Source organism: Oncorhynchus mykiss, chromosome 22 (assembly GCF_057628025.1).
Source record: "Oncorhynchus mykiss isolate SJ-2025 chromosome 22, ASM5762802v1, whole genome shotgun sequence".
In the NCBI taxonomy this organism is placed as follows: Eukaryota; Metazoa; Chordata; class Actinopteri; order Salmoniformes; family Salmonidae; genus Oncorhynchus; species Oncorhynchus mykiss.
In genome coordinates this window covers 16,216,281-16,243,701 of record NC_143043.1, presented here as the reverse complement: position 1 = coordinate 16,243,701, position 27,421 = coordinate 16,216,281, and positions in this window count along the sequence as shown.

Here is a 27,421-nt window from a genome sequence, read left to right as displayed (position 1 = left end):
GGGCTTAAGGTGCATCCCTATGTCACCCCATGTCCCTGTGGAAAGAAATGTGTGTGTTTTTTGCCCATTTTAACCTCAAACACACTTTGTGTACATGGATTTTACGACGTCGCATGTTCTTCTCCCAACACTACTTTACATAAATTTGTATAGCAGACCCTCATGCCAAATTGAGACAAAGGATTTTTTGAAATCAACAAAGCATGAAAAGACTTTGCCTTTCTTTTGGTTTGTTTGTTTGTCAATTATGGTGTGCAGGGTGAATACATGGTCTGTCGTACAGTAATTTAGTAAAAAGCCAATTTGACATTTGCTCAGAACATTGTTTCACTGAGGAAATGTACGAGTCTGCTGTTAATGATAATGCAGAGGATTTTCTCAAGGTTGCTGTTGACGCATATCCCATGGTAGTTATTGGGGTCAAATTTGTCTCCACTTTTGTGGATTGGGGTGATCAGTCCTTGGTTCCAAATATTGGGGAAGATGCCAGAGCTAATGATGTTAAAGAGTTTAAGTATAGCCAATTGGAATTTGTTGTAGGCATATTTTATTATTTCATTAAGGATACCATCTAGAGGCCATTTTGGAGGGTTTGAGGGTTTTCATCCTGTAGTTCATTCAATGTAATTGGAGAATCCAGTGGGTTCTGGTAGTCTTTAATATTTGATTCTAAGATTTGTATTTGATCATGTATATGTTTTTGCTGTTTGTTCTTTGTTATAGGGCCAAAAAGATTGGATAAGTGGTTTACCCATACAGTCCATCTCCAATTTGGATAGATAACTCTTCGTGTTGTTGTTTGTTTAGTGTTTTCCAATTTTCCCAGAAGTGGTTAGAGTCTATGGATTCTTCAATTACATTGAGCTGATTTCTTGAAGTCTGAAGTTTACATACACTTAGGTTGGAGTCATCAAAACTAGTTTTTCAATCACTCCACAAATGTCTTGTTAACAAACTGTAGTTTTGGCAAGTTGGTTAGGACATCTACTTTGTGCGTGACACAAGTAATTTTTCCAACAATTTTTTACAGACAGATTTTTTCACTTATAATTCACTGTATCACAATTCCAGTGGGTCAGAAGTTTACATACACTAAGTTGACTGTACCTTTAAACAGCTTGGAAAATTCCAGAAAATTATGTCATGGCTTTAGAAGCTTCTGATAGGCCAATTGACATAATTTGAGTCAATTGGAGGTGTACCTGTGGATGTATTTCAAGGTCTACCTTCAAACTCAGTGCCTTTTTGCTTGACATCATGGGAAATCAGCCAAGACCTCAGAAAAAAGTCTGGTTCATCCTTGGGAGCAATTTTCAAATGCCTGAAGGTACGACGTTCATCTGTACAAACAATAGTATACAAGTGTAAACGCCATGGGACCACGGAGCCATCATACAGCTCAGGAAAGAGATGCGTTCTGTCTCCTAGAGATGAAACGGGCTGGTCTGATGAAACAAAAATAGAATTGTTTGGCCATAATGACCATCGTTATGTTTGGAGGAAAAAGGGGGAGACTTGCAAGCCGAAGAACACCATCCCAACCGTGAAGAACGGGGGTGGCAGCATCATGTTGTGGGGGTGCTTTGTTGCAGGAGGGACTGGTGCACTTCACAAAATAGATGGCATCATGAGGTAAGAACATTATGTGGATATATTGAAACAACATCTCAAGACATCAGTCAGGAAGTTAAAGCATAGTCACAAATGGGTCTTCGAAATAGACAATGACCCCAAGCATACTTCCAAAGTGGTGGCAAAATGGCTCAAGGACAACAAAGTCGATGTATTGGAGTTGCCCTGACAAAGCCCTGACCTCATTCCTATAGACAATTTGTGGTTACAGAATCACCCACCAACCAAGGACCAAGCAGCGTGGTAAGGAGCAGCGCTATCTGGAGGAGGTGACAACATGGGACGAAATAGAGAGGTGGTCGGTCGACCCAGGGAGAGTGCCGCAGCCCGCCTGGGATTCTCTGGAGCAGTGCGAGGAGGGTTACAGGAGAATGTAGTTGGCGACACGAACACGGCAGCGCAACAGGGACGAGAGGCAGCCCCAAAAATGTATTGGGAGGGAGGCACATGGGGAGTGTGGCTAAGTCAGGTAGGATTACCTGAGCCAACTCCCCGTGCTTACCGTGGAGAGAGGTGGACCGGGCAGGCACCGTGTTATGCCGTGAGGCACACAGAGTCCCCAGTGCGCAGGCATAGCCCGGTGCGCTACATCGCAGCGCCTCGTATTGGCCGGGCTAGAGTGGGCACAGAGCCAGGTGCATCTGGTCTCCAGTGCTGCCAGAGTCTCCCTCCTGTCCAGCTCTGCCAGAGCCACCCATCTGTCCTGAGCTGCCAGAGCCGCCTGTCTGTCCTGAGCTGCCAGAGCCGCCCGTCTGTCCTGAGCTGCCAGAGCCGCCCGTCTGTCCTGAGCTGCCAGAGTCGCCCGTCTGTCAGGAGCTGCCAGAGCCTCCCGTCTGTCAGGAGGTGCCAGAGCCGCCCGTCAGTCAGGAGCTGCCAGAGCCGCCCGTCAGTCAGGAGCTGCCGGAGTCTCCCCCTTGTCCGGTGTTTAGGGAGCATTTGACAGCACCATTACCTTGGTACATACAAAGGAAAGCACACAAACCACCAATGTTATTTACATGGATAAGACATGGGAAAATGTCATTTTACACACATTTGACACCCTCATTAGAAGCCCCTGTCCTGTATCCTGTCACAGAGCATCAGTCCACTCTCAGCTCCTCCTTTAAGAGCCTGTCCTGTCTGTCTCTCAATACAACAGGCAGCTAGCTCCTAGGGGGGCAGGTGAATTAAATGGCACATCCGTCTACCACTGTCTCTCTACGTAGCACCAATCCATTCCCTCCTTCACTCCTTCTCTCCTCTCCTCTTCTGTTTACCTCGCTCAGGGTCTCCCACCTCTTGTCCACTCTATCACCATTTGGTGCTCAACTGCCAGTAGGCACATGTAGTGACTAGGTTTGTTTTTCCGTTCTAAATTGGTGAGGTTGATAACCAGGATGGTATTGGTAACATGTTTGCATGGTTGTCAGTGGTTACGGGCTCCATTTAAGCAAGTGAAAGGATGTTAATATTCCAAAGTGCACTTCCTTCCATGAACTTCCTACAAATCACTGTTCATAGTTCACAGACATATTGTCACGATGGCATGAAGGATCGGGAGACAGACGCAGGAATATTTTTTTTTATTAAGCCCAAATTACGGCGTGCCGTGTAAAGGCACGGGGACGAAGACCAAACAAACACGTAACAAAAACACAGGGTTGAAACCCAAACAAAAGAGCGAGGAGTACCTCGGATAAATACACACGCGCACAATGATTAACCCATGGGAAGCGACCCGTAATCATCTGCCCAAACCACATTGGCACAAAAGCCAAAACACACAGCACAGTTACTCACACGCACCAACGGACATTGTAACAATAATGGACAGCCCAAAGGAAACCAAAGGGCACATATATACAAATACTAATCGGTGGGAATAGGGGACAGGTGTGCGGGATCCGTGACACATATCAAAGCTCTATTATCTCATTGCTCATGGCAAAGAGTAGAACTGTTTAGTCCACCATGACCTCCCATATGGAGTGTATAGCATGCCATTTCATTATTATATATTTTGCTATTATTGTTATTATGACCATTATTATTATTATTATGATCGTTATTAGGACAATTATTATGATCCTTTTATTATTATTATTATTATTATTATTATTATTATCATTATCATTATTATTATGAGTATTATGATCATTTTTATTATTATTATTATTATGATCATTATTATCATTATTATGACCATTATTATGATCCTTAGATTATTATTACTATTATTATCATTATTATTATTATTATGAGTATTATGATCATCATTATTATTATTATTATTATTGTGAGTATTATGATCATTATTATTATTATGATCATTATTATGATCCTTATTATTATTATTATGATCATTATGATTATTATTATGAGCATTATTATTATTTTAATCATTATCATTATTATTATTATCATTATTATTATTATTATCATTATTATTATTATGAGTATTATGATCATTATTATTATTATTATTATGAGCATTATTATTATTTTAATCATTATCATTATTATTATTATCATTATTATTATTATTATTATCATTATTATTATTATTATGAGTATTATGATCATTATTATGAGTATTATGATCATTATTATGATCCTTATTATTATTATTAGCATCATTATGATTATTATTATGAGCATTATTATTATTATGAGCATTATTGTGACTATTATGCTCATTATTATTATTATTGTTATTATTATCCTATTGGATGTATATATACTGTATGTAGAAAAGCTCCTTATGTCTCGCTGGAGTCCTCCTTTGTCTCTTGTTTTCCTCTCTCCTCACATTGGAGCTGTATCTTTTAATGAGATCAGACTTCATTAAAGGGGGCCCCTTCAGAATCGTCCCCAGGTCTTTTAAGCGTATGCTTCAATTATTGGCTGACAACACCAGGAGATAGAGCTCGCTGTGGTGGGGAGAGAGACAAGGGGAAGGGGGAGACACTGGGTCTTAATGAAGGTGCTGTGCCCCTATTGGCACTGTGTACTGTGTGTGTGTTGTGTGTTGTGTGTGAGAGAGTGTGTACTTCTCCTTGAAGTGTTGGTAATAAATATAATGCATTGGGCACTATTTCTGGACACAGGGAGAGTTTCTCTCATTTGTAGCCTGTGTCACATGAGGATCAGATAGTGGCCATGACAGTGTGTGCTGAGCCCTGTGCCAAGTCAACATGGAGGTGGTTGTTACGGGCACAGACAGATTCGGGGCCACATGCAGAAAGTTACATATACGGTCACATACACATCGATCATCCTGACTTGTGATCCTTAGGTACCTAGTACCTACAACAGGTTAATAACGACCCATCGGAAAATCACAAACGTGGCGTAGAGCTGAGAAACAAACCTCTCTATATAATGAATGTGTTCAAACCTGGTTTTCTATTGATGACTGTGTTCGCCGGGTCTTTTTAAAGCGATCTCCAAAACAATAATTGACCTACATCCAGGGCAACAGGAAGCTGAGATAGCTGAAAAATACATATCCACAGAGTTGGAAGGCAGATGCCCTATTATCACATCAATATGAATACTGGCCTGGGGGCAGAGTAGGAATGTGTGTTTGCTTTTGATTACCATAGACCGCCACTTGTTGTAAACCATGAGAGTCTCCTGTCCAGCTCCAGGCGTGTGTGTCGGATGCCTTGAAGGCATCTCAGCCCAAGGGCGGGAACATGCCAAAGTTGAATGAATGAAATATACATTATATACAATATACATGATAACACCCCTTCACCAACACAACGTAAAGAATAGGACCATTATGTTGAACAGCACACAGTTCCTCTCTCACTGTGCTTATAATTTATTTTGCCCTAGGCGAAGGGCAGACAACCTATCCCAGCTAATGAATGTGGGTACAGTGAGAGGCGTTGTTGATTTAATTTTTGAAACATGTTTGGGCTCTAGTAAAGGTCAAGTGCTGATGGATGTGAGATCATTTCTATTTCGCCATCAGGCAACGTGCAGAGGGTTTAACAACAGAACACCCGAGGTGCGTTCAACAAGATAAATCGTTTGTAAACTTTAGCTAGCACATCCCATTTGTTTCGTGTTAGCCGCGGCGAGCCTGCGACTGTTCACTAGCGTTAGCCCACAGTCTGAGAAGGTAGTGTGCGGCCAACGTAAAATGTCTATCTGAGATCTAATCTGTCACAACAAATAATCATGTGTCCATGTAGGCTTTCCATTGCGTATAGTATGAATAGCAAAGTGAGTTGCAGTTTGAGATTATTGCCCATAAAATGCCACAGTAGTCATTTCAAAAATTGGATGCTTGATGTTTCACCGTAACATTATGGAATGTTCATTGAAATCGTTACACAGGCACAGCCCAATTCTGATATTTTTTTTCCCATGAATCAATCTTTTGACTGATCACATCAGATCTTTTCACAGCATATATTTTTCAGAGCTGATCGGATTGGCCAAAAGACGAATGAGAGAACGCAGCCTAAGTCAAATGTTTGCCGCGAACAGAAGCCTTGTGGAACTCGCCTTTTGTATGTGAAAACTATAACGTGTACAAAGTCTAAGTCGCCTGATGTCCTTTTTGTCCAGGTCACTGTGGGATTTACTGAAGTAACATACGTCACCATAAGAATAAACACTGTTTTATTACTGTAACCAGAGGACCAGTCTGGAAGGCCTGAGACTGGTGATTATTGGGATAGTCGTGGGTTGAATATTAAAATACCTCATGTGTTAACAAGGGTGGCATGTACCACACTCTGAGTTTCTGGGGCTCTGTATTTTTAGATGTGATCAACCGCAAAGTGTTGCAGCTCAGAGGGGCCTCCAACCAAAAGCTAAATCGAATACCAATAGTTAAACGGTTTGGACCTTTCGAGACCAGTTCAAAGTGTGCCCTTATTATAAAACAAGGCACTGCATTGCTCATACCTGTTCTCTCTGAACCCAAGGCGGCCATGTTGGTGGTGAGAGGTGTTGATGCATTTTCTTTCTGGAATACCTTGGGGCGAAGCCAAAACAATGCCAGGGAAAATAGAACCCGAGAATAAGGTAAGTAAGTGTATATAACGATGCAGAGTTATCTGATAGGAGTTGTACAGTTGCAACACATTCAATGACTCTGAGTTTTACCTGTAAAATCAGAAAGCAAAAGTGGTTGGCGGTTTAGGACATATCAGTTGTCGGGATAGTGGTGCTTGATAAAAACGTTGACCCGACACTTTCTGTTCCTTTGCCTGAGGTTTCACTTAAAATGCCAGATGCTTGGAACACTTTAATACTCAATATTGCAGGGCAAGACTTCCAGGTCCGTTTGTCAATGCCACAGTTTCGAAAAAGCCTTTGGCGAGAAGCTTTGCTCTCAAAGCATATTCCAGCCCTTGTGCAATTTATGCTTCTGCATGATCAGAGATGGACATCATTGCCATATAGAGGCCCAGACTCAATTCGAGCATTTCTCCAAATGCTGCCCATCAAATATTAATATTTGTCAGAGTGCCACGTACATGTGGAGTATAAAAATAAAGGGCAAAGAGACTTACGGTCTGCTTGAAAGTGAGTTCAGAGAAACGTACGCACTAATCGAAAGACCCGGGGTCACGGCAAATCACTCCACCAAAATTAATTTGAGATTTTCATTTGGCCCTTTTATGAGGCTGTACTAGTGCAAACCTGGGGAAGTCAGGGTACACCCTAGTGCATCATAGGGCAAAGGGAGGGGGCAGGAAGTAGGAGTGACCTCAAGTCTAAGGGAGGTAACTCAGAGAGTACTGTGCTGGCAAGTTGAACCAAAGTTGGCTGCTTTTCTTTACTACTGCGTCGTTATTATTGAATCACCTTTCGATGGGCTCGTCTAAGGTCGTCAATGGTCACCAGAAAGAGATGATTTTACCATAGGAACGGAGAATCGCAAAGTTGCAGTTTTGACAAGTTTTAATCTGAGAAGGTTTCTCATTGAGTGCGATGCAGGTGAGGATAGAGGGGGAGATGATGTGTACAGGGACATCTCTCAATGTCCCCCAGGGAAAAACAAACTATCTAGACCCAAATAGCAGGATATAAGTGATGCTCTCTCATTTGGAGGGAGGGGTAGATGAGTGAAGGAGGGAATTGGAGGACAAACAGACAGGAGGTGTCAGTGATGCACAGAATAACACCCTAGGATGATGGATGGCAACATTCAGGAGGAGGAACGTACACTTAGCCTGCTCACTGGTTCCATTCTCACAAAGCTGTGCGTAAAAAAAAGAAGAAAATGCATACCAAATCCAGCTAAATTATACCATCACAGACATGATGCATGTTGTTCTCTTACCACTGTCTAATCACTGAAATACAGTGCCTTGCGAAAGTATTCGGCCCCCTTGAACTTTGTGACCTTTTCCCACATTTCAGGCTTCAAACATGAAGATATAAAACTGTATTTTTTTGTGAAGAATCAACAACAAGTGGGACACAATCATGAAGTGGAACGACATTTATTGGATATTTCAAACTTTTTTAACAAATCAAAAACTGAAAAATTGGGCATGCAAAATTATTCAGCCCCTTTACTTTCAGTGCAGCAAACTCTCTCCAGAAGTTCAGTGAGGATCTCTGAATGATCCAATGTTGACCTAAATGACTAATGATGATAAATACAATAAACCTGTGTGTAATCAAGTCTCCGTATAAATGCACCTGCACTGTGATAGTCTCAGAGGTCCGTCAAAAGCGCAGAGAGCATCATGAAGAACAAGGAACACACCAGGCAGGTCCGAGATACTGTTGTGAAGAAGTGTAAAGCCGGATTTGGATACAAAACGATTTCCCAAGCTTTAAACATCCCAAGGAGCACTGTGCAAGCGATAATATTGAAATGGAAGGAGTATCAGACCACTGCAAATCTACCAAGACCTGGCCGTCCCTCTAAACTTTCAGCTCATACAAGGAGAAGACTGATCAGAGATGCAGCCAAGAGGCCCATGATCACTCTGGATGAACTGCAAAGATCTACAGCTGAGGTGGGAGACTCTGTCCATAGGACAACAATCAGTCGTATATTGCACAAATCTGGCCTTTATGGAAGAGTGGCAAGAAGAAAGCCATTTCTTAAAGATATCCATAAAAAGTGTTGTTTAAAGTTTGCCACAAGCCACCTGGGAGACACACCAAGCATGTGGAAGAAGGTGCTCTGGTCAGATGAAACCAAAATTGAACTTTTTGACAACAATGCAAAACGTTATGTTTGGCGTAAAAGCAACACAGCTGAACACACCATCCCCACTGTCAAACATGGTGGTGGCAGCATCATGGTTTGGGCCTGCTTTTCTTCAGCAGGGACAGGGAAGATGGTTAAAATTGATGGGAAGATGGATGGAGCCAAATACAGGACCATTCTGGAAGAAAACCTGATGGAGTCTGCAAAAGACCTGAGACTGGGATGGAGATTTGTCTTCCAACAAGACAATGATCCAAAACATAAAGCAAAATCTACAATGGAATGGTTCAAAAATAAACATATCCAGGTGTTAGAATGGCCAAGTCAAAGTCCAGACCTGAATCCAATCGAGAATCTGTGGAAAGAACTGAAAACTGCTGTTCACAAATGCTCTCCATCCAACCTCACTGAGCTCGAGCTGTTTTGCAAGGAGGAATGGGAAAAAATGTCAGTCTCTCGATGTGCAAAACTGATAGAGACATACACCAAGCGACTTACAGCTGTAATCGCAGCAAAAGGTGGCGCTACAAAGTATTAACTTAAGGGGGCTGAATAATTTTGCACGCCCAATTTTTCAGTTTTTGATTTGTTAAAAAAGTTTGAAATATCCAATAAATGTCGTTCCACTTCATGATTGTGTCCCACTTGTTGTTGATTATTCACAAAAAAATACAGTTTTATATCTTTATGTTTGAAGCCTGAAATGTGGCAAAAGGTCGCAAAGTTCAAGGGGGACGAATACTTTCGCAAGGCACTGTAATTTGCATTTCACACTGTCGCAAATGTTCCCATTTTTTTGTCATGGATTTAAATAAATTCAGTGAATCAAACAGCAACATATCCCCTGTTAATAAAATCCCCCCAAATCCCCTAAACGATGGATACTATTTATTTTGCACTTTATATCCCTGTCTACATCGACGGCGACATTTGAATGTGTTCACTGAGTTCACTGTGTTCACTGTGTGTGTGAGATGATAAGCAACAGGTCTGCTAGATGAATGGCTCACTGTGTCTTGTATGTGCAGGTGCCAGTCAGTCAGTCCGACAGTCAGTCCGACAGTCAGTCAGACAGTCAGTCATACAGTCAGTCAGACAGAGGCCTGTGGGTGGCTAATCTGTGACTTTGTAAACCATATTCAAACGCACATGGATTACATCTCCTAGTACAGTACCAAAGAGACTTCCTTCTGGGCCCCGGGCGAAGCCTGGATTTAGCATGAGTTACACATAGCAAGACAGAGCAGAAATGGTCGTAGAGATAAGGATGATTCAGAATGGACAGATGGAGGGAAATGTGAGGAGATGAACTGGATAAACGGGGGGGGGGGGACTGCAGAGAGGGAGAGGGCAGAGAGAGTTGGAGAGAGAAAGAGAAAGAGAGAGAGCCTGAGAGGGAGGGATAGAGAAGGGGAGAAAGAGGGAGAGAGGGAGAGAGAGAGAGAGAGAGAGCCTGAGAGGGAGGGAGAGAGAAGGGGAGAAAGAGGGAGAGAGGGAGAGAGAGAGAGCCTGAGAGGGAGGGAGAGAGAAGGGGAGAAAGAGGGAGAGAGAGAGAGGGAGAGAGAGAGAGAGAGAGAGAGAGAGCCTGAGAGGGAGGGAGAGAGAAGGGGAGAAAGAGGGAGAGAGGGAGAGAGAGAGAGGGAGAGAGAGAGAGAGCCTGAGAGGGAGGGAGAGAGAAGGGGAGAAAGAGGGAGAGAGAGAGAAGGAGAGAGAGAGAGAGAGAAATATTGTGCTCCCAAGACAACGCCTTTGAGCATCTGTAGCAGTATGAATTCTGCGTCTTGACATGCTGCCGAGACAAAGGTCGAACATGTTTAATAACTCGTCAAATATGTGTTTGAATGTTTGCGTTGGAGTTGATGTGTTTTATGACTGTGGAACGTGTGTGTGCATAAATGTGTGTGTGTGTGTGTGTGTAACTGTGTGTGTGTTGTAGCAGACAGACGGAGAAACACATAACCTTCCCTTCATGGTGCTGTACTCGGGAGACTTGTCATGTTCAAACATCATCCAATTGTGTGAGAGAATGAGAAATACTTTTTTTAGGGAAGGTTGTTTTGACATTGGTGTGTGTGTCCGTGTGAGTGCTGGTGTGTGTGTGCGTGCGCACGCTGGTGTGTCTGTGTGTGAAAGAGACAGTGAGTGAGGAGTAGAAGCACTGAACCTACATCTCCAGAGGATGAGGAGGACATGCAAGATATATCCCCAAGGCCTGAATCTGTCAGGTAGGCAGCATGAGGATTCCTGATTCTGTCACAGATACAGCACACAGCGCGACCTTGAGAACAGAGAGCTATACGCCCCCTCACTCCCTCACACAACAGGCACAGCGCTTCAGGCCTGATTTAAGGGCCTGTGTCGCTCACCATAAGAATCCCTCAATCACGCCTCCCCATCAAATCAGGGCCTAAACCGGCCTTTGTGCCCCATTAAAGAGACAGGATGTTTAGTCAGCCAGCCTGCTACGCAGAGCCATAAGGGCAATGAGGGAAGAATATCAATCAACGTTGTTTTGTAACTAACCTGTCCCATTCAAGACGGAGTGATAGAGTGAGGGAAAGTTCAGAGGAGGAGCATTAGGGGGACGGTAAAGAGATACGAAGGCATGTACTCTCGGGAACTACAATCCGTTCTCCCAAGTTTGTAGTGTAATGTTGTTGTTTTTTTTTACACACATACACACGTGTCCATACACACACATAACATAGCCTACGCAGCAGAGTTCTGAAACATGCAAAATTAAATTACTGTACTCCTTCATAAAACCAACACGCGCTGAAGAAATGAACTTACATGGATAACATACATGAAATATTAGGTACATAAAAACACATAAAGAGATAGAGAGAGAGAGAGAGAGAGAGAGAGAGAGACCAAATCAAACATCTACACAGATCGTTTTCATAGTCAGCTGCTTTTCTGTGCGCTGAACCTATGGTGGCACTTCTGCTGTCATAAGCAATTTAAATTCCATAACCACCAAACCGAATCTAAGGGGAATCCTGCCAAGAACTGAGCACAGACCAATTTATTTTATTGTAAATGATATGTGTCCAGCTATTACAGTAAATGATAAATGTTTCGTCGTTCAGCCAAAGGCCCGTGTGTATCGGGTTGCAAACAATCATTTCATTCTCCCTGTCAGCAGCACAGCATCCTTTTCCCCCGACACTTACCGTTATTTGCCATAGAAATCCATCGAAATCCACCGCTAAATCAGATGCCTGTCGCTGCTGAACAGGCTTTATGTTCAGACAATTCAGATAGAAAGTAAACCTGCAAGAAAACCATACCAGACAATCTCTGGCATATAACTCATCTTAAAAAGCGGGAACTGATTTTGACAAGATATTGGCCTGAATTACTGATACTGTGCCTTTGCCATGTTAATAAAAAACGATTTTGAGGGGACGACTTACAGCCTTAAACTGACAAAATGGCCATTTCCATTCCAACACAAAAACACACATTACTGGTAAAATATCAACAATTAAGAAGCGCAAATCATTTCTACATTCACTGCTAGTTTGACATTCACTACCATCCATGGACCTCCAGCGTCAAAACTGCAGGTAACATGAGTTGTGAGTAAACCAGGGTTTTTATATTCCTCACAGAGTGTAGAGAGAACTTCTAAAACCCGAGAAACATTGGGACGATTAGATCTGTAACTGACTTGACATCATTTAACATTGCCCTGGGCTGTTCATCTGAAAGGCTAATATCCATAGCAACCAGTAGATCAGGACCTCCATCAGGATCAACATCGTTCTCTTCTGATGGAGGGCGTGTAGGTAGATCATCAAGGCCCATTGTGTCTGAGGCAATGGGATGTCACCCATAAGGTTATTCCGCCCAGGGAGAGGTCAAGGGTCAATGACCCTGAGGGTTATGTGCATAACACACAAACACTTGTTTGCACTGCAGTGCCATCTCACATGACCAGACAATAGATTACTGATTAAAAAATGTTTTTGATGGTGTGGGTGCTGTCATCATTTTACATCATGATTCTACTGTTCATTACATTGACAACAACAGCCACTTATTACCATGAATCAAATCAAATGTAATTAATCAAACGCTCCGAAAACAACTGGTGTAGACTTTACAGTGAAATGCTTACAAATCTTTCCCAACGATGCAGATTTGAACAACAAATATAATAATAATACAAAAAATTGTAACTAACACAAGATGAATAAAATGAAATACACAAGAATGGAGCTGTATAGAGGGAGTACCAGTACCAGATCAATGTGCAGATGTACCAGGTATTTTAAGGTAGATACTGTATGTACATGAAGGCAGGGTAAAGTGACGAGGCATCCAGACAGATAATAATAAGGTATTTGAGGTAGATACAGTGCATTGCGAAAGTATTCGGCCCCCTTGCACTTTGCGACCTTTTGCCACATTTCAGGCTTCAAACATAAAGATATAAAACTGTATTTTTTTGTGAATAATCAACAACAAGTGGGACACAATCATGAAGTGGAACGACATTTATTGGATATTTCAAACTTTTTTAACAAATCAAAAACTGAAAAATTGGGCGTGCAAAATTATTCAGCCCCTTTACTTTCAGTGCAGCAAACTCTCTCCAGAAGTTCAGTGAGGATCTCTGAATGATCCAATGTTGACCTAAATGACTAATGATGATAAATACAATCCACCTGTGTGTAATCAAGTCTCCGTATAAATGCACCTGCACTGTGATAGTCTCAGAGGTCCGTTAAAAGCGCAGAGAGCATCATGAAGAACAAGGAACACACCAGGCAGGTCCGAGATACTGTTGTGAAGAAGTTTAAAGCTGGATTTGGACACAAAAAGATTTCCCAAGCTTTAAACATCCCAAGGAGCACTGTGCAAGCGATAATATTGAAATGGAAGGAGTATCAGACCACTGCAAATCTACCAAGACCTGGCCGTCCCTCTAAACTTTCAGCTCATACAAGGAGAAGACTGATCAGAGATGCAGCCAAGAGGCCCATGATCACTCTGGATGAACTGCAGAGATCTACAGCTGAGGTGGGAGACTCTGTCCATAGGACAACAATCAGTCGTATATTGCACAAATCTGGCCTTTATGGAAGAGTGGCAAGAAGAAAGCCATTTCTTAAAGATATCCATAAAAAAGTGTTGTTTAAAGTCTGCCACAAGCCACCTGGGAGACACACCAAACATGTGGAAGAAGGTGCTCTGGTCAGATGAAACCAAAATTGAACTTTTTGACAACAATGCAAAACGTTATGTTTGGCGTAAAAGCAACACCCTGAACACACCATCCCCACTGTCAAACATGGTGGTGGCAGCATCATGGTTTGGGCCTGCTTTTCTTCAGCAGGGACAGGGAAGATGGTTAAAATTGATGGGAAGATGGATGGAGCCAAATACAGGACCATTCTGGAAGAAAACCAGAAATTTGAGGTAGATATGTACACGAATGAGTGAGGGATTTGTGTTGGAGTGACAGTGTAGTGTACATGTACGTGTGTGAGTGAGTGTGTACTGTATACTGTATGGTGTGTATATCTACTCTAGTGAGTGTGTACTGTATACTGTATGGTGTGTATATACAGTCTAGTGAGTGTGTACTGTGTACTGTATGGTGTGTATATACAGTCTAGTGAGTGTGTACTGTGTACTGTATGGTGTGTATATATAGTCTAGTGAGTGTGTACTCTGTGGTGTGCATATATAGTCTAGTGAGTGTGTACTTTGTACTGTATGGTGTGTATATATAGGCTAGTGAGTGCGTACTGTGTACTGTATGGTGTGTATATACAGTCTAGTGAGTGTGTACTGTATACTGTATGGTGTGTATATACAGTCTAGTGAGTGTGTACTGTGTACTGTATGGTGTGTATATACAGTCTAGTGAGTGTGTACTGTGTACTGTATGGTGTGTATATATAGTCTAGTGAGTGTGTACTGTGTACTGTATGGTGTCTATATACAGTCCAGTGAGTGTGTAATGTGTACTGTATGGTGTGTATATACAGTCTAGTGAGTGTGTACTGTGTACTGTATGGTGTGTATATATAGTCTAGTGAGTGTGTACTGTGTACTGTATGGTGTGAATATACAGTCTAGTGAGTATGTACTGTGTACTGTATGGTGTGTATATACAGTCTAGTGAGTGTGTACTGTATACTCTATGGTGTGTATATATAGTCTAGTGAGTGTGTACTGTGTACTGTATGGTGTGTATATACAGTCTAGTGAATGTGTACTGTGTACTGTATGGTGTGTGTATATATAGTCTAGTGAGTGTCCGTAGGGTCAGTACAAACAGGAAGAAGAAAAACATCTGTTTTACTGTATACACATTCTTTTGCAGTGCTTATCTGAAGTAAAGGAATGAAGAGATATGTATATTGACGCTGTAGTAATTATCTCAGTTGGACATAAGCATTAAGAAAAGATGTACATAATAACAGTGACGGAAAGAACTAGGGCTTTAGGTCGCAGAATATGTAAGGGATAAACACCCCATGTTCTGTACATTACCTTGGAAATAATGGACGACACAGTGTGATGATAAGGTGAGAGACATGGCATAGGCGAGACATAACATCAAACATACAAATTCATCAAAAACAAAACAAGAATGACAGCTTAAGGACATTTTAGTAATTTAGCAGAAGCTTTTGCCCAGAGAGACTTACAGGAGCAATTAGGGTGAAGTGCCTTGCTCAAGGGCACATCGACAGATTTTTCACAGAGTCAGCTCGGGGATTTGAACCAGTGACCTTTCAGTTAATGACTCAACGCTCTTAACTGCTAGGCTACCTGCCGCACTTTTACATAATTATGCCTCTCCCCTCATGTACTCAATATTACACATCCCCTTAATGTCCAAGGTCCCTGAGCGCTGCAAATAATGTTGTTGTTGCTATTTTGTTTGCCATCCGCATGTTTGTGTGGTAGCTGTCCAGAAAGGTTTTGTTGGTGGGCTTACCAATATTTTTTGGGGCAGTATTCAGCAGACCTGTCATCCTGGGATTTGCCTATACAATGATACTGTCGTACCTCACACTGAATAGTGGGGCAGAAGAACAAGTTCAGTATTTCTGAACATTCCCCGAAAGATCTTATCCTGCAAAGAAAGTACACGCGCTGTTGCGCCTTAGCACAGTAGTTCCCAACTAGGGGTACTAGCACCACTGGGGGTACTAGCCAACTATGACTAACACAGTCACGTCAAACAGAGCAGCCAGAATAACTGCAAAGTAGCTGCATTTGCTTTTGTTGGCAATTCCACGATAACAGATTGGTGCTGAGACACCGATTTTTCACTTTAAAAGTTTGCCAAACAGAAACCATTGATTGGAAAGTTAAACAAACCATACAACTCTATGCACAGAAAATTGTACAAAAACACATTAACTCGAAGAACTCTAAAAGAACTCTAAAATCTCCCTCAGTTATTTATGTTTTTCCAAAAATATGGTTAAATGTCCGCCCCGAATTATGTCTGCAGAATGAATGGCGTGTCAGCTATGATATGACACCTTGCGTTTGAGAAAGTCCATTTTGGTTATTGAACTATAGTAAATTAAATGGATTATACCCGGTTATGGAACGATGGTAACAGAAGGACATCATGGGTCAGGGATCTGTACTATACTGTATACTGTACTATACAGAAATGCATAATTATGAAGGTCATTCTCTTCATGGTGATGTATCCTGAATAGATACACAAAGGTAGAAAAATGTCAAATCCTCCTTTGCATGTTTGGGTATAATTCTACACACTGGCTATTATTCTAATGGGCTCCAAATCTATATCCATCACGTTTGGACATCACAGTATAGTATAGTACAGTGCAGTACAATACAGCACAGTACAGGAGAGTAGAGTTCTGTTCAGTTAACTATAGTTCAGTACAGTACAGTAGAGTTCAGTACAGTACAGTAGAGTATAGTTCAGTAAAGTACAGTAAAATACAGTACAATACAATCAATTATACTGTACTCTACTGTAGTGTGCTCTTCTGTACTGTACTGTACTAACTTATACTCTATTCTACTCTACTTTTCTTTAAAAAATGTATAATAATTATACAAATTCAAAAAACGTCACATGCTTCATAAACAACAGAGAAATGCTTACTTGCGGGCCTTTCCCAACAATGCAGAGAGATAAATAGATAATAACATAAGGTATAAATACAACATGAGTAACGATAACTTGCCTACACAGGGTACCAGTACTGAGTTGATGTGCAGGGGCATGAGATAATTGAGGTAGATACAGTATGTACATATACAGTGCCTTTGGAAAGTGTTCAGACCCCCTGACATTTTCTAAAATGGATAAGGCATCAATCTACACACAATAACCCATAATGATGAAGCCAAAACACGTTTATAGAAATGTTTGGAAATTGATGAAAAACAACATCTGAAATATCACATTTACATAGGAATTTAGACCTTCTACTCCGTACTTTGTTGAAGCACCTTTGGCAGCAATTAAAGCATCAAACCTTCTTGGGTATGACGCTAAAAGCTTGGCACACCTGTATTTGGGGAGTTTATCCCTTTCTTCTCTGCAGATCCACTCATGTTCTATCAGGTTGGATGGGGAGAGTCACTGCATGGCTATTTTTAGAGACCTGACCCAAGCCACTCCTGCGTTGTCTTGGCTGTGTGCTAAGGGTCATTGTCCTGTTGGAAGGGGAATCTTTGCCCCAGTCTGAGGTCCTGGGCGCTCTGGAGCAGGTTTTCATCAAGTATCTCTATGGACTTTGCTCCGTTCATCTTTGCCTCGATCCTGACTATTCTCCCAGTCTCTGCCACTGAAAAATATCCCCACAGCATGATGATGCTGAAGCATGATCATGCTTCAGCCATAGGGATGGTGCCAGGTTTCCTCCAAATGTGGCACTTTGGATTCAAGTCAAAGAGTTCCATCTTGGTTTCACCAGACCAATGAATCTTGTTTCTCATGGTCTGAGAGTCCTTTAGGTGCCCTTTGACAAACTCAAAGTGGGCTGTCATATGCCTTTTACTGAGGAGTGGTTTCCGTCTGGCCACTCTACCATAAAGGCCTGATTGGTGGCGTTTTAGAGAGATGGTTGTCCATTTGAAAGGTTCTCCCATCTCCGCAGAGGAACTCTGGAGCTCCAACAGAGTGACCATTGGGTTCTTGGTCACCTCCCTTACCAAGGCCCTTCTCCCACGATTACTCAGTTTGGCCGGGCGTTCAGCTCTTAGGAAGAGTCTTGGTGGTTCCAAACTTCTTCCATTCAAGAATGACACTGTGTTCTTGGGGACCTTCATCCCTGTCGATGTGGATGGGAGCGTACTTGGCCCTCCATAGTCCACAATAATCTCCTTTGTCTTGCTGACATTGAGGGAGAGGTTGCTGTTCTGGCACCACACTGCCAGGACACTAACCTACTCCCTGGCTGTCTCATCAGGTATACTGCCGTCGTGTTGTCAGCAAACTTAATGATGATGTTGGAGTTGTGCATGGCCACGCAGTCGTAGGTGAACAGGGAGTACAGGAGGGGACTAAGCACACACCCCTGAGTGGTCCCGTGTCAGGAAGTGTTGTTGCCTACCCTCACCACCTGGGGCTGGCCCGTCATGAAGTCCAGGATCCAGTTGCAGAGGGAGGTGTTAAGTCCCAGCTTCCTTAGCTTAGTGAAGAGCTTAGAGGGCACTATGTTGTTGAATAGTGAGCTGTAGTCAATGAACAGCATTACCACTTTGGTGTTCCTCTTGTCCAGGTGGGAAAGGGCAGTGTGGAGTGCAATAGAGATTGCATCATCTGTGGATCTGTTGGGACAGTATGTGAATTGGAGTGGGTCCAGGGTGTCTGGGATGATGGTGTTGATGTGAGCCATGACCAGCCTTTCAAAGCATTTCATGACTACAGATGTGAGTGCTACGGGTCGATAGTCATTTAGACAGATTACTTTGGTGTTCTTGGGCAGAGGGATTGGTGGTCTGCCTGAAACATATACATATATTACATTCAACCTCAGTGAGAGGTTGAAAATGTCAGTAAAGACACTTGCCGGCTGGTCTGCGCATGCTTTGTACTGTTAATCCGTCTGGCCCAGCGGTAATGTAATGTAATGCTGTTAATCTTTAAATTAGTCTTACTCACATCAGCTTCGGTGAGTGAAATCAAACAGTCATCTGGAACAGCTGGTGGTCTCATGCATGGTTCAGTGTTGCTTGCCTTGAAGCGAGCATAGAAGACATTTAGCTCGCCTGGTAGGCTTGCTATCACCGGGCTGCTCGCGTTTGGGTTTCCATTAGTAATCTGTTATAGTTTGCAAGCTCTGCCACATCCGACAAGCATCAGAGCCAGCGTAGTAGGATTCAAACTTGGCTCAAACTTTGCTATTTTGATGGCTCATCGGAGGTCGTAGCAGAATTTCTTATAAGCGTCCGGATTAGGTTCCCACTACTTGAAAGCGGCAGCTCAAGCCTTTATCCCAGTGCGGATGTTGCCTTTATCCAATAAAAGAAAAGAAAATTGTATTTGTCACATGCTTAGTAGACAACATGTGTAGACTAAAAGTGAAATGCTTACTTACGGGTCCATTTCCAGCAATGAAAAGTTAAAGATAGGGTAACATTTTTTAAATAATAAATAGAAATAGTGACACGAGGAACATACACAGAGTGAACAGCAAATAAAAATAATGAGCAAAAATAACATTGCTATATATAGGGAGTAGAAAATAACATATACTGCACATATAGGTAGAGATAACGTGATTAGGCAATAGGATAGATAATAGACGGTAGCAGCAGCGTTTGTGTCGTGTGTGTGTGTGTGTGTGAGTGTGTGTGTGTGTGTGTGTGTGTGTGTTTCAAGGGTTTTTCTTTATGTTTTACTATTTTCTGCATTTCAGAATAATTGCGAAAACATCAAAACTATGAAATAACACATATGGAATCATCTATTAACTAAAAAAGTGTTAAACAAATCTCAATCTATTTTATACCCTTTGCCTTGATATCAGCTTTGCACACTCTTGGCATTCTCTAAACACTCTTCATGAGGTAGTCACCCGGAATGCATTTCAATTAACAGGTGTATCATGTTAAAAGTTAATTTGTGGAATTGCTTTCCTTTTTAATGCGTATGAGCCAATCAGTTGTGGTGTGACAAGGTAAGGGTGGTGTACAGAAGATAGCCCTACTTGGTAAAATACCAAGTCCATATTATTGCAAGAACAGCTCAAATAAGCAAAGAGAAACAACAGACCATCATTTATTAATTTTTGAACGTTTCTTCAAATGCAGTCGCAAAAACCATCACTTGCTATGATGAAACTGGTTCTCACGAGGACCGCCACAGGAACCTCTGCTGCAGAGGATCCTGTAGTCCTGTAGCTTACTTTATTGTACTGCCCTGCACTGTGCTCTACTGTATTGTACTGTGTTGTTCAACCTTGTGAAACAGACGTCTATGATTGGTTCAGATTTGGACTGACCAAATTGACATTAACTGGAGAGAGAATGTGAAGAGAGACTGGGAGGGAGAGACGGAGGGGTTGTCCAGACTGTTTTCACGCTCTTGCTTTGACCATGTGACAGAAAGAGAAATAAAACATTGAGCTGAACATAACTGTATGCCAGTGGAAGGGAGGACAGTAGTAGGTGATCCAACAGGGGTTTGTGATTTCCCACTGTAGACAATTTAGCTGCAGTCATTCTATTACATACGTTTTTGTCATTCTGTTACCAATTTGGTAACAGATTGACACATTTTAATTACTTTATAAATAATAAACCAAATTGTTATCAGTATAAACACTATAACTAACTGGTAGGTCTACATTTACTTGTTACTTCTGTGAACTTTCATTATTCTCCCTCCTCAAGAGGGAAAAATATATGTATATCAAGATGTGTGGGTTTTTGTTAAAACTTCTTAAGGCTGAAATCCCGTTAACCTCTCTAGGGTAGGTGAGACACTTAACGTCCCACTAGGCCAACATCCTTTGAAACTGCAGAGCGCTAACATTCTAAATACACGATTTGTTATAGTAAACATTCCTGTAAATACATGTATCTTACATCATTTAGAAGATGAACATCTTATTAATCCAGCCGCTGTGACAGATTTCAAAAAGGCTTTACTGCATTTTCCAACCAAGCATTAGAGTCATGAAAGTCAGAAATAACAATAAAATAAATTGCTTACCTTTGAAGATGTTCCTCTAGTGGCAATGCTAAGTGTCCTAACTGCACAGTGAATGTTCATTTTGTTTGATAACATCCATTTTTATAGCCTAACAAGAAACATTTGTAAACCTCTTGCGTCGTGATTTCCATCTCATTCAACTTTTGACGAAGAGTTTGTGGTAATTACACACACTAAACAAACATTTATTCAGTCATGGTTGGTTTCGTTGCAATCCTCGGGTTGTTACTAACACAACCATACTTGATGGTTCTTTTCCCGGGATGTATTGACCGAAACAAACTGATTTGAAGACACCAATCAATTACCTCATTGCGCACCAATGGTAGGACCGGCCTATCGTTGATTGACTGTATTTTGGCCCAATGACCACTGATCATCTTGAAATCTAGCTTGGAAGATAGCCAATGAGCTGAGGTAAACGGCAATATGTAATGGTTATACGTTCGAAGACCAGCCTTTGTCGTAAACTCTGGCATAATTTCATCCAAGATCGCATAGCAGTTCAGACGTCTTTTGTCCTCGTCTTGTCGTGTCCTATATATATATTTACAACTTTTTTTCACATACATTTTATTTTTATTTTCCATCAACTCATCTTCTAAACACTCTCCTGCAACCAGCCTCACCAATTTATATTTATAAAAAAGTATTATTTACCTCAGATCTGCAATCCTTCAGGAAGCTAGCCAGAAACTCCAGGAGGCTGGCCAGAAACTAGCCAGAAGCTAGCCAGGAGCTAGCCCAGAAGCTAATCAGAAGCTAACCACGGTTTGTGGTCATCGGCTGTCCTTTAGTTCGAAAATCTATCGAAAATCTATCGCCAGTTTTGTACGGCGCAGCGCGGCTCGGAACGGAACATACCGGACCATTTTTTTCTCTCCATGTCCCTGGATTTCAACTGCTCTCTGGACGTTCATACCCGGATCTCACAGCTAGCTAGCTGCTATCCGTGTGACAGTCGGCTTTCGTCGATTCCGGAGCAAACATCGATTGTTCCGGTGCTAGCCAGCTCCGTCAATCACGCCTGAGTTCCATCATTCACTCCTGGGCTGCAGTCACCTATCCGGACCCGTTTCACTGCCTACGCGGAGCCCCACCGGGCCTTCACAACCGGACTGCCGACGTTATCTACCTGAAGGAGATCCGGCTGGCTCCTCTGTCGCGACGTTACCGGAACGCCCATCTGCGGCCCGCTAACCGTTAGCTGTCTTTCCGGCTGCTATCTGAATAGACAATCGGACAATTTATTTATTTGAATTATTATGTTTTCTTCTCGGGCCTCTATAACTATATCTATTGTTCTTATTTTTGTTGTTGTGTGATTTGGATTAATCCCCTCTACCACACGGAACCCCACTAATCTACTGACCGAACGCAAGAGGTGGCTAACAACAGACTCCATCCTATGCTAGCTTGCTACCGGTTGGCTTGGCTAGCTGTCTAAATCGCCGTGACCCTAAACCAACCTCTCCACTCACTGGACCCTTTTGATCACTCGACTAAGCATGCCTCTCCTTAATGTCAATATGTCTTGTCCATTGCTGTTCTGGTTAGTGTTTATTGGCTTATTTCACTGTAGAGCCTCTAGTCCTGCTCACTATACCTTATCCAACCTATTAGTTCCACCACCCACACATGCAATGACATCTCCTGGTTTCAATGATGTTTCTAGAGACAATATCTCTCTCTTCATCACTCAATACCTAGGTTTACCTCCACTGTATTCACATCCTACCTTACCTTTGTCTGTACATTATACCTTGATGCTATTTTATCGCCCCCAGAAACCTCCTTTTACTCTCTGTTCCAGACGTTCTAGACGACCAATTCTTATTGCTTTCAGTCGCACCCTTATTCTACTCCTCCTATGTTCCTCTGGCGATGTAGAGGTGAATCCAGGCCCTGCAGTGCCTAGCTCCACTCCTATTCCCCAGGCGCTCTCTTTTGACGACTTCTGTAACCGTAATAGCCTTGGTTTCATGCATGTTAACATTAGAAGCCTCCTCCCTAAGTTTGTTCTTTTCACTGCTTTAGCACACTCTGCCAACCCGGATGTTCTAGCTGTGTCTGAATCCTGGCTTAGGAAGACCACCAAAAATTCAGACATTTTAATTCCAAACTACAACATTTTCAGACAAGATAGAACTGCCAAAGGGGGCGGTGTTGCAATTTACTGCAAAGATAGCCTGCAGAGTTCTGTCCTACTATCCAGGTCTGTACCCAAACAATTTGAACTTCTACTTTTAAAAATCCACCTTTCTAAAAACAAGTCTCTCACCGTTGCCGCCTGCTATAGACCACCCTCTGCCCCCAGCTGTGCTCTGGACACCATATGTGAACTGATTGCCCCCCATCTATCTTCAGAGCTCGTGCTGCTAGGCGACCTAAACTGGAACATGCTTAACACCCCAGCCATCCTACAATCTAAACTTGATGCCCTCAATCTCACACAAATTATCAATGAACCTACCAGGTACCTCCCCAAAGCCTTAAACACGGGCACCCTCATAGATATCATCCTAACCAACTTCCCCTCTAAATACACCTCTGCTGTCTTCAACCAAGATCTCAGCGATCACTGCCTCATTGCCTGCATCCGTAATGGGTCAGCGGTCAAACGACCTCCTCTCATCACTGTAAAACGCTCCCTGAAACACTTCAGCGAGCAGGCCTTTCTAATCGACCTGGCCGGGGTATCCTGGAAGGATATTGACCTCATCCCGTCAGTAGAGGATGCCTGGATATTTTTTAAAAATGCCTTCCTAACCATCTTAAATAAACATGCCCCATTCAAGAAATTTAGAACCAGGAACAGATATAGCCCTTGGTTCTCCCCAGACCTGACTGCCCTTAATCAACACAAAAACGTCCTATGGCGTTCTGCATTAGCATCGAACAGCCCCCGTGATATGCAGCTGTTCAGGGAAGCTAGAAACCATTATACACAGGCAGTTAGAAAAGCCAAGGCTAGCTTTTTCAAGCAGAAATTTGCTTCTTGCAACACTAACTCAAAAAAGTTCTGGGACACTGTAAAGTCCATGGAGAATAAGAACACCTCCTCCCAGCTGCCCACTGCACTGAAGATAGGAAACACTGTCACCACTGATAAATCCACCATAATTGAAAATTTCAATAAGCATTTTTCTACTGCTGGCCATGCTTTCCACCTGGCTACTCCTACCCCTGTCAACAGCACTGCACCCCCAACAGCAACTCGCCCAAGCCTTCCCCATTTCTCCTTCTCCCAAATCCATTCAGCTGATGTTCTGAAAGAGCTGCAAAATCTGGACCCCTACAAATCAGCCGGGCTAGACAATCTGGACCCTTTCTTTCTAAAATTATCTGCCGAAATTGTTGCCACCCCTATTACTAGCCTGTTCAACCTCTCTTTCGTGTCGTCTGAGATTCCCAAAGATTGGAAAGCAGCTGCGGTCATCCCCCTCTTCAAAGGGGGGGACACTCTTGACCCAAACTGCTACAGACCTATATCTATCCTACCATGCCTTTCTAAGGTCTTCGAAAGCCAAGTCAACAAACAGATTACCGACCATTTTGAATCTCACCATACCTTCTCTGCTATGCAATCTGGTTTCAGAGCTGGTCATGGGTGCACCTCAGCCACGCTCAAGGTCCTAAACGATATCTTAACCGCCATCGATAAGAAACATTACTGTGCAGCCGTATTCATTGATCTGGCCAAGGCTTTCGACTCTGTCAATCACCACATCCTCATCGGCAGACTCAACAGCCTTGGTTTCTCAAATGATTGCCTCGCCTGGTTCACCAACTACTTCTCTGATAGAGTTCAGTGTGTCAAATCTGAGGGTCTGTTGTCCGGACCTCTGGCAGTCTCTATGGGGGTGCCACAGGGTTCAATTCTTGGACCAACTCTCTTCTCTGTATACATCAATGAGGTCGCTCTTGCTGCTGGTGAGTCTCTGATCCACCTCTACGCAGACGACACCATTCTGTATACTTCCGGCCCTTCTTTGGACACTGTGTTAACAACCCTCCAGGCAAGCTTCAATGCCATACAACTCTCCTTCCGTGGCCTCCAACTGCTCTTAAATACAAGTAAAACTAAATGCATGCTCTTCAACCGATCACTACCTGCACCTACCCGCCTGTCCAACATCACTACTCTGGACGGCTCTGACTTAGAATACGTGAACAACTACAAATACTTAGGTGTCTGGTTAGACTGTAAACTCTCCTTCCAGACCCATATCAAACATCTCCAATCCAAAGTTAAATCTAGAATTGGCTTCCTATTTCGCAACAAAGCATCCTTCACTCATGCTGCCAAACATACCCTTGTAAAACTGACCATCCTACCAATCCTCGACTTTGGCGATGTAATTTACAAAATAGCCTCCAATACCCTACTCAACAAACTGGATGCAGTCTATCACAGTGCAATCCGTTTTGTCACCAAAGCCCCATACACTACCCACCATTGCGACCTGTACGCTCTCGTTGGCTGGCCCTCGCTTCATACTCGTCGCCAAACCCACTGGCTCCATGTCATCTACAAGACCCTGCTAGGTAAAGTCCCCCCTTATCTCAGCTCGCTGGTCACCATAGCATCTCCCACCTGTAGCACACGCTCCAGCAGGTATATCTCTCTAGTCACCCCCAAAACCAATTCTTTCTTTGGCCGCCTCTCTTTCCAGTTCTCTGCTGCCAATGACTGGAACGAACTACAAAAATCTCTGAAACTGGAAACACTTATCTCCCTCACTAGCTTTAAGCACCAACTGTCAGAGCAGCTCACAGATTACTGCACCTGTACATAGCCCACATATAATTTAGCCCTATCAACTACCTCTTTCCCAACTGTATTTAATTTATTTATTTATTTTGCTCCTTTGCACCCCATTATTTTTATTTCTACTTTGCACATTCTTCCAATGCAAAACTACCATTCCAGTGTTTTACTTGCTATATTGTATTTACCTTGCCACCAAGGCCTTTTTTTGCCTTTACCTCCCTTCTCACCTCATTTGCTCACATTGTATATAGACTTGTTTATACTTTATTATTGACTGTATGTTTGTTTTACTCCATGTGTAACTCTGTGTTGTTGTATCTGTCGAACTGCTTTGCTTTATCTTGGCCAGGTCGCAATTGTAAATGAGAACTTGTTCTCAACTTGCCTACCTGGTTAAATAAAGGTAAAATAAAAAAATAAAAAAAATAAAAAAATAAAAGAGGTTCATTCTCCATTGCAAATCCTACTTGACGGACCTACAAGTGTTAGCTACAAGTGTAGCATTTTCAGCAAGTTTATATATTTAAATTATGGCGAATAAATCAGGAAAAGCTAAAACAAAGTCTAGGTATACAGATTTAACCCAAATTATAGAGGAAATTGATAGAGAAAGCGAGACTGCGTAAATAGTTACCCTTGTTATTATTATTATTATTTAAAAAAAATATGTTTTGCATGTTTTTTTTGGTGTGTGTTAGAATAGCATTTATGTATTTTGTATATAGTTTTTTCCTTCAAAATGTATTACTGTATCAATTCGGCCACTTGGGTACATTTGGTTACATTTGTGTAGGACAACTGGGTGACTTCATGCTCAATGTCATGTAGCTCACTCATTTTTGAAGTTATCTGTCTAAAGTTTTGCTCAGCTATTGGTGCCATCTTATGTTCTTCATTAAAATCATCCCCAGAATCCTATATGTATGTTTGGCTGTTCTTGGTCATTTGAAAGATGATGCAGCAACAACAAAAAAACAGAAACTTATGTTTATTTCCTTGTATTTTCTTCTACCAGATCTATTGTGTTATATTCTCCTACATTCCAGTCACATTTCCACAAAATTCAGAGCGTTTCCTTTCAAATGATACCAAGAATATGCATATCCTTGCTTCTGGGCCTGAGCTACAGGCAGTTAGATTAGAGTATGTCTTTAGGCAGAAATTGAGAAGAAGGGGGGGTACCCCAAAGAAGTTAATGGGATTGATATGACAACAGCCAGTGAAAGTGCAGAGCGCCAAATTCAAACAACAGAAATCTCATAATTAAAATTCCTCAAACATCTTATACCATTTTAAAGGTAATCTTGTTGTTAATCAAATAGATCTTTACAGCGAAAGCACCACAAACGATTATGTTAGGTCACCGCCAAGTCACAGAAAAATTCTGCCATTTTTCTAGCCAAAGAAAGGAGTCACAAAAAGCACAAATACAGATACAATTAATCACTAACCTTTGATGATCTTCATCAGAAGACAATCATAGGACTTCATGTTACACAATACATGTATGTTTTGTTCGATAAAGTGCATATTTATATTTAAAAAATCTCAGTATACATTGGCTCGATATGTTCACCTGTTCCAAAAACATGCAGTGATATTGCATAGAGCCACATCAGTTTACAGAAATACTCATTATAAACGGTGATGGAAA